We start from the raw sequence: 9,196 nt of genomic DNA, 5'->3' as shown, positions 1-9,196 counted from the left end.
TTTAGGGTTTGAAATTTGTCATTGTAAAATTGGGTTTTGATCATGGTGGTTAGAATTCTAGGATTGACTCAGTAGGGGTAAATTGGTCATTTTAACCAGTTCTGTCCAGTCCTATCATGTCTTACCAAACGCTGAACAGCTGTCCTGTCCTGTCCTGTCCTGTTCTGTCCCGTCCTGTCCTGTCCTGTCCTGTCCTGTCCTGTCTGCGTACCAAACGCACCCTTAGGGTTCTATTGAATTCATCCCATTTGGATAAAAAAAAATTATTTTATATAAAATTTCTAAAAACAGTGTGCAAATCCCGTTTTTGCACAGGACCAGATACAAAAACTCACTATTTTGAGCATTATGGAGGTAAAATCAGGTCTAAACATAGTACAAAGTTGTAGCAGACTTAGAAAAATTTCCAACGATATATTGCACACCCCAATCAAATCAACGAGCAAATTTATATAAATTTTTAAACAACTAGCAACTATTACACTTCCTCTACACAGCTCAAAATAGATTCTTTTGTATACATGTGGTACTAAAACTATAATAAACCAACTATATACCATTTACATACCATAAACAAATGTTTAAAACTTAATTCTCCACTTCTTTTACCACCAAAAAGATGAAACTAACATCAGTTGACAAAGGTTTAACTTACTAATCAAAACCCTATGAACCCTAACATAATTCATACCCAACCTTGGGTTGTCTTCTACAAATAACAATTCTTTTCAAGATTTTATCACCAATACTTCAAGTTTATAATCCTTTTCTTCGATTGCTTAGCTTCAATCTTTCAAGATATCATCTTCCTAGTTGCATGGGGAGATATAAATCAAACCCTAGGTTTGGATGAAAAGAGAATTTCATTCTACACAGAAAGAGAGGTAATTTACATAATGAGACCTTTTGGTTGAAAATTGGGTTTAAATAGTTAGTAAAAGAATTCTCACTTATCAAATATTACCCCTCATCAGTTTCCTAATTCAATATTAGTCCCTACATAGACTTTTCTTAACATTTCTAGTCCTAAGATCAAGTTTTCTTGTACATAATTGACCCTTACATGAAACTTGACTTACATTACTAGTTCAAAATACAACTATTTTAAGCATGGTTACAAGCAGATAAAGCATCCAATTGTCATGTAAATGAAAATACCAAGATTACTCAGTGACAAAATCTCGACTGTTATATTCATAATTGGAAATTTCTTTATTTTTTTTACTAATATGATGAAATATGTTAGCCTCAACCATATAATTTGATAACAACCCAAATACATTTGATTCAACACTTTATTTTTATTTTTTGATATTTAGCCTTAAAAACCGATGTCTCTACCGGATAAATTCCAACATCCGGATTAATAGGCTTATCTGGATATAATAACTCATCAGGAACGAACATCCGAATTGAGATACATCTCCAGAGAAACTCCAACATCCTGATTAGGATAAGTCATAAGAGTACGAGTATGATCAATCGGATATGTCCAAGGTGGAATTTAGATCAGTCTAAAATCCGAAAGCATGAAGGATCCAAATTTCTAACCAAATTTGAATCATGGTTCCGATTCAAAAGTTCTTTTAAGGATCTAAATGTTTTCTAGTCTTGTTGCAATATGAGATATACCTTATATTTTGGAGAGAAAAATAGAGTAGGATTTTGTTTGTAAAAGTTCTATTATTATCAGTATAGATCCAAATACAAAATGGTTTCAACAAAATCGAAGACTAATTGAAATGAAGCCAAGATAGTGACCAAAGCAGATTGTCATCTAGCCGATTGAAGATCAATACAAGATAAAATCAAAAATATTTTGACAAATACTACTTTCGGCAAGCCGATTTTTAAGTGCAAACTTAAGCAGCATGTTTGGCTGATCAGCTCTACCAAATACCACATCAGAAGGATAAGTCGTATTAACAAACACCTACATTAATATCAAAAAGTGAAATGAAGAATACAAGCATGTACTGATAAGCAAATCAAATGAAAACACACATAAAGTTGGATAACATCATTTAATGCAATGGTGGCTATAAAAGGTAACCGTTTTGTCAAATGTTGCAACTCACCCATTTCGATAGAAATTACTAAGTGATAGTTTTTTAGGCAAAATCGATGTCAACATTTAAAGATATTCTCAGTTCTTCAAATCTGTAAGAGTCCCTTATTTTTTACTCTTTAAGTCTTTAGCAAATTTGTCACCAGTCTTATTGTTTAGGATCATGTCTTATCTCCTTTGTTTTTTGCGACAAATATGTAATTCTTTTGTTTTTTAAACATACAGATTTCGAAAGTGAAAAAATCTGTTGTGTTTGTATTCAATCCCTCTACTGCAAACACTTTCTATGTTAGTCATTACGCTTCCAGGACCAACAATTTGTTTAGTTACGTTATATAATGTGATAATTGAGTATTTTTTTTAACATGTTCATGTTATATTTGTCAACTAAATTTTCAGCTTGTTTTTGCCAAACGTGATTAATCTAAACACCAAACCTATCAGCCAACATCTAACTTATCACCTAACAACTAGTTTTTTTAGGAAATAAGCAGCTCAACAACTAATTTGTCAAATGTAGCCAATAATGGTTATATTAATGTTTGTTAATGTTGGAGTTCTATAGGATTTTGTATCCGCTTAAATGCAACGAAAAATTGAATTTTGGTTACAAATAAAATGACAAAACTATTCTAACAAAAACCTAATCGGATCCAATGATGCATTTAATTAAAATCACACCTCATAATGTGTTTTGAATTGTAAATTTATAGATTGGAAGTTGGTATTGTCTGAGCATGCAGAAACCACCAAGTTTCCTCTACAAATGATCTACACACGAACACACTGGTAACTTCCACCCAAGAACTCCATATCTATATGTGTATTACAGAAAAGAAACTTCTATATGTTTAAATTCTAATTTTTCAATCACTAGGAACTGATTCAACTTAACACCTTATTTATATGGTATGAATTATAGATAGACTGTAACTCAAAATATGGTTTAGTAATTATACGTAACATATATATATATATATATATATGATTATTGTAAACTTTAATATTTATACATATTATAGATAACTAAAAGGGTACTCGTACAATGCACCGAGATACATCTCGAGTTTAGTGTTTCGTTCCATCTCTGTAGATGTTATAAAACAGTTTTTATGTGGTTTATAGAAAAGGATAATGTTTTATTTTTGAATAAAATATAAATTTGAAATGAGATGTTTATCCTCTATTTGATTATCTTAATTATATTTTAGATTTTGTATATTTAAAATGAGATGTTTATCATCTATTTGATTATGTTTATCTACAGTTAGTTAAACAAATTCAAACATGAAGCTTTAATAAGTTGTATTTATACACAATTTACTTGTAATCTTGAATTTTAAGTAATGTACATCAATAAACAATATTTCATGCATAAAAAATGATTTTTAAGAGTTTTTGTCAAATGTTTCATAATATAGTATATATATATGGTATATATATATATATATATATATATATATACTAGAAGGGTGCTCGCATAATATAGTGAGATATATCTCAATTTTAGTGTTCCGTTTTATTATTTATCTATGTCGATATAATATAATTTTTATTGGTTTTTGATAAAGCGATGATTTTTTTTTTTATTTTTGAATAAAATATAAATTTAAATATACCATAAAAATTTGGAAAAAAAAATATGTCGATATTAGTATTAAATTTACTATTTAAAGTTCTAGTTTTTTGTTTAATTTCTTTAATTCAATATTTTATTTATAATTTAATNATAATATATTTTTTATAAAGATAGTAATTAAGTATTATGTTATAACTAATGATTATCCTAATTATATTTTAGATTTTTATATTCAAAATGAGATGTCTATCCCATATTTGATTATGTTTATCTATAGTTAGTTATACAAATTCAAAAATGAAGCTTTAATAAGTTGTATTTACACACAATTTACTTGTAATCTTGAATTTTAAGTAATATGCATCAATAAATAGTATTTTATACATAAAAATGGTTTTTAAGAGTTTTTGTCAAATAATTTATGTGAACTTTGTGTTCCATAACATAATAGATCAAAAATAATTCTATTTGAATCAGTACACATCATAAAACAATCAAGCAGTGGTCAATCAATACAGCCACCCATAAGCTTGAAGCTTACCTTAAAGGAGAAACAATCAAGATTTGGGGATGAGAAGCAATCGAGCTCTGAGAATGTAAACCTAAATCGACAAAGAACAAGAAAAAAAAACCATAAAGAATCGATACATAATGAGTCAAAAAGAAAGAAGCAAAAATCGATACAGACCATAAAACAATCAGACCATGAGGTTGAAGCTTACCTTGAAAGAGAAGCATCCAAGCTTTGGGGAAGGGAAGTTGACGGTGATTATAAAAAATATTGAGTGAAAACCACTCATTAAATATGAAATCAATAATGGCTATCTACTCTTTGAAAAAGAGAGATTATAGGGACGTTAGTTGGATTAGAGAGATTGTAGGGACGAATTAAGATTTCAATGGGAATGCTATGCTTTAAAAACATGTACGTATGCATAAGTAATGTGCACAAATTAATTGTACCTTATGCATGGTAATTTGTTTTTAAGAGAATAAGTCAAATGCTTTATAATATAGTATAGATATCTTGTAATTATGATAATTATATTTTAACAAATATTTTCATAATTATTCTCCAAGAACAATTATTACCGTAATCAAGTTGATTTATCCGGATTTCTATAGATGGAAGCAAACGTATATTTGTGTGCGACCATATAGTTTATATACTGCTCTGTAGTGCCCCTGTGTGAGATGTGTCATGGGAATATAATAACTTACATTCTCTCACTTGCACATAATACACAATAATAGAGAAGGTGGTAAGAATCTAGCAACATATCATCACTCCTAAGACTATGTAAATGTGCTTTTCCTTCAACTAATCTGATTGATCCAATCAATCATATGATGGTATCATTTCTTATGCTTTTGCTTCACGATATTTTGTTTTAACTTTAAGGCATAGATCTATCTCACTCTTTGTAGTTCAATGATCATGTTTCTTGATCCCAACATGCCTAATTTAGATAAGTCCTATCAGTTCAACTAATCCATTTGTCTATGGCCATGTAAATCAAATTATGTCGTCGAGGGGCCCAAAAATATCTCTCCCAACTTGAGAGGAACAAATCCCATATTGTATGTACACAACTTATACAGAATTCATGTTGTACCCAATATAGACCTTATGACTACTTGTTAAGGGTAACATTAGACTATATCAAAGCATAATACTCCTTATTGTCAAAGCATGATTACCCGTTTAGGGTAACGTTAGACTATTTAAAGTTTACTAAAATTATAGATTAGACTAATGTATTACAAAACCTGAAGCCTATAGAACTAGTATGAGCATCATGCTTTCTTTGATTCACATGCTTGGTTAGGTTGTCTACTAGATTATCTTTTGATCAAACTTTGTATATCTTCATGTCACCTAGATCAATGATCACACAAATCAGGTGATATCTCTCAGAATATGCTTCGAGTGTTGATGTGACCTTGGTTATTTTGCTTGAGCTATGGCACCCTCATTGTCGCAATAGATCTTGACAGGGTCACATATTCTAGGAACCACTCATTGGTCTGACATGAATTTTTTCAAACAAACAGCTTCATTTGCGACGTCCGATGTTGCAATATACTCTGATTTAGTAGTTTGTTATGATATTGTACTTTTTTGTGGCTCTTCCAACTCACCGCTCCACTAGCATTTGTATACCCTTGGATACATAAATCTCTTTCCTGACCACTGTATAGTAAGCACATATCCTTAGTTCTTCTCAAACACATTAAGATATTCTTCATTGCTACCCAGTGAGTATCACCTAGGTTTGATTTATATCTATCTACTCTTCATGCTAAGGGCATATGAGATGTTCAGTTTAGTACATAATGTACATGATTGAACAGATGGTCGAAGCATAAGGAACACACTTCATACAGTTCATGTCCTAATTAGTGCTAGGATACTAAGTCTTGCTCAATTGTATGCCATGTACCATTGGCAAGTTTCCTCTTTTGGAACCCTCCATCTTGAAGCATTTCAAGATCTTGTCAGTGTTTGTACTCTGTCTTAATACAATTAATCGATTAGATCTATCTCAATAGATCTTTATGCCAAGGATATATGTCGCCTCTCCTAGATCTTTCAACTTGAAATACTTCCTTAGCCAGACATTTACACCTTAAGGTTGGGATGTCGTTTTCGATGATCCATATGTCATCGACGTATAGGATTAAGAATACTATTATGCTCTTAATGAACTTCTTGTATACACAAGGTTCATCTTTGTTCTTTACAAAATCTAATTTCTTGATTTTCTCGTCAAAACGAAGATTTCAACTACGAGATGCATGCTTTAGTCCATAAATGGACCTCAGTGATTTGTGTACCTTTTCAGGATACTTCGGATGCTTAAAACATTTTGGTTATAATATGTATATGTCCTTGCCTATAGTTCGGTTAAGGAACGTGGTTTTAACATCTATCTTCCATATCTCGTAATCATGATCAGTGACTACGACTAGAAGAACCTGATGGATTTAGTCATGGCTACTAGGGAAAAGGTGTCATCGTAATCTACTCCTTGTGTCTGAGTGAAAACTTTTTCTACCAACCTAGCTTTATAGATATGCACAATCCCATCCATGTCATTTTTCTTCTTGAATACCACTTACACCCAATAACTTTGTAGCCGACAGGTGCATCTACCAAGTTCCAAACTTTGCTGTCTGACATGAATTTTGTTTCAGCTTTCATGGCATCATGCCATTTATCATATTCCAAACCTGCTCCGGTTTCATGGTAGGTTACGTGTTCATCAGAATTGTATCATCATTGCCAATAAGATAACCATATATCATAGGCTCTTGACAATTTTGACCCAATCTTCGGATTGTTTGCATCTTTTCATTTTCCTCAACAACCTATTAAGGTTCAACATCTTGTTGGCGATCAGTGTCAACCATAGTCTTATTTTGTGGTTCTTGAATTTCTTCAAGTTCTACTCTATCCCCCATAGTGGTTCTTGTTAGAATATCATTTTCTAGGAACTTACCATGTTGAGTAACAAATACTTTGTGCTCTTTAGATTTGTAGAAGTAATATCCAATTGTCTAATATGCCCTTTTCAGACCTCAGTTCAATATTCTTAGAAGCTTCTTGCTTAACATAAGCATCACAACCCCATATTTTCATATAAGATAATTTTGGGATCTTCCCAATTGGTCTTTTTGGTTGGTGCTTCAGGGAGCTATTTCTAGGGCATATCCCCATAAACTCTTAGGCATAGTGTTGGTCCCGTAAGGGTCTACAAGAATAGAAACAGTTTGTAGAAGGGGGGGGGATGAATACAAACACTGTATTTTCAAATTTAAAATATATATTGATAGAGAAGATCAATATAGATTTTACATGACTGTTTGCGGAAAGATAAGGTAATGAAAACCTATCTAAACAATCTTTGGTTACACACAGAGTTTTAGCAAATACAAGAAAAGAGATTGCTAAAARGAGAATCCTTTACTTAAGCTAGAAGATGCTTGAAGTAAGAATAGGGTTAGAGAGAGATGCGCCCTCTCTGCATAGAGAAGAAACATTTCTATTTATACCTAGTGCATTAAATGATCATTTAATGCAATATGGTAAGTTATAGAGTGTGTGTCAAGCCTTAAGAGGAAGGCTTGTCCTTTGCTATAGTGAATAGTACAAAAGCACTATTTTTGAGTAGACATCCTTACCTAAAGTTGGTGGACAAAGAGTCAACTAATCGGCTCCGTACCGTACTAACTTTTGCAAGGGTATGGGTTTGTCCTTTGTGTGCATAAGGACAAGACAACAACAATCGTGCTAAACAAGCTTCTTTTGATCGCTGAATGCTGGAATGACCTGGAGGTCTCATCATCATTCGTTGAAGCTAGAGCAGTCTTCACACATATGTAGACATGATTGTAATCACTGAATACCGCTTCAGATCACGTACTTGCCAGTCTCTAATCTTCAGTTTCAGTCTTCGACGTTCGCTGAAGGATCTGTGGTGTGAGTGTTGTCTTCTTGAAGTAAAGCTGTCTCTGATGAATTTACAATACAAGTTCTTCAGCGATCAATGAACATACTCAGTGATGATCGCTGGAACTGAAAATACAGAAACACAAATACAATGTGAAAGGAAAAAGGGATTATCATCAAATCACTGAGAGAGAGGATCAACAATATCCCCCTATTTGATGATAACAAGATAACAGAAAGAAAATTATGTTATCAAATAATAGTAAGGAAAAGTTACACATAAAGTACATGTCCATTTTTACTATTTTGGGATCTTTTTCAGTTTGGATAGTCTCAGCTTGAGAAGTTTTCTTAAGTTATATTTAAGAAAATTACAAGTACGGAAACTGAAACTGAAAGTTTATTCACTGAGTTAAAGACTGTTAGTGAATGGAAAAAGTAACATCGGAACTCATAGACTTGTGTCCCTATTACTTTTTTCAGGGATCTTTTTCAGTGAAGTACATGGAATACTCATTTTATTAATCATTGGAAATAATACAAGTAAGAGAAAAGTGAAGTAGAAATATTAGCAAAGGTTCGTCTAATGATTTTTGAAAGCGTAAAGAGAAAAGTGAAGTAGAAATCTCATATTTATAGGTAAGAGTAGAGAGAGAAACAATATGAGAGAGAAAAGACGACGGTTCAAAAAGTGGTCATGATGAATAATGGTCCACGTTCTCATCCACGATTGGGTGGGATTTAATGAGGTAGCATAATGACAGGTCATTTTGCGTATCTCAAAGCGTCGCTTATGGAAAACAGAGAATGTCGTCATAAAGACGTGCATTTATTATTTTCTTTTAAAAACAAAAATTGTTTTTAAGAATGTGAAGAGTCATTCAGTTTTAAAAAGTACTGAGAGACTTCATTTAAAATAATTTAACACTGAAAACGAGAAAGTATTCAGTGATAGTTTTAAGACATCAAGTTTCAGTGAATAGAGTCACTGAAACTGGCATTTAAAAAACTTTTTGATCACTGAAGAAAAGAGAGTTGATCATTTAGATTTTTAAGATAAAGTATAAATATATACTTTAAGATGTGGTGAGTGAAG

The sequence above is a fragment of the Cynara cardunculus genome, assembly GCF_001531365.2.
Source record: "Cynara cardunculus var. scolymus isolate 2C chromosome LG 3, CcrdV1, whole genome shotgun sequence".
Classification (NCBI taxonomy): domain Eukaryota; kingdom Viridiplantae; phylum Streptophyta; class Magnoliopsida; order Asterales; family Asteraceae; genus Cynara; species Cynara cardunculus.
This window is presented reverse-complemented; position numbering follows the sequence as displayed.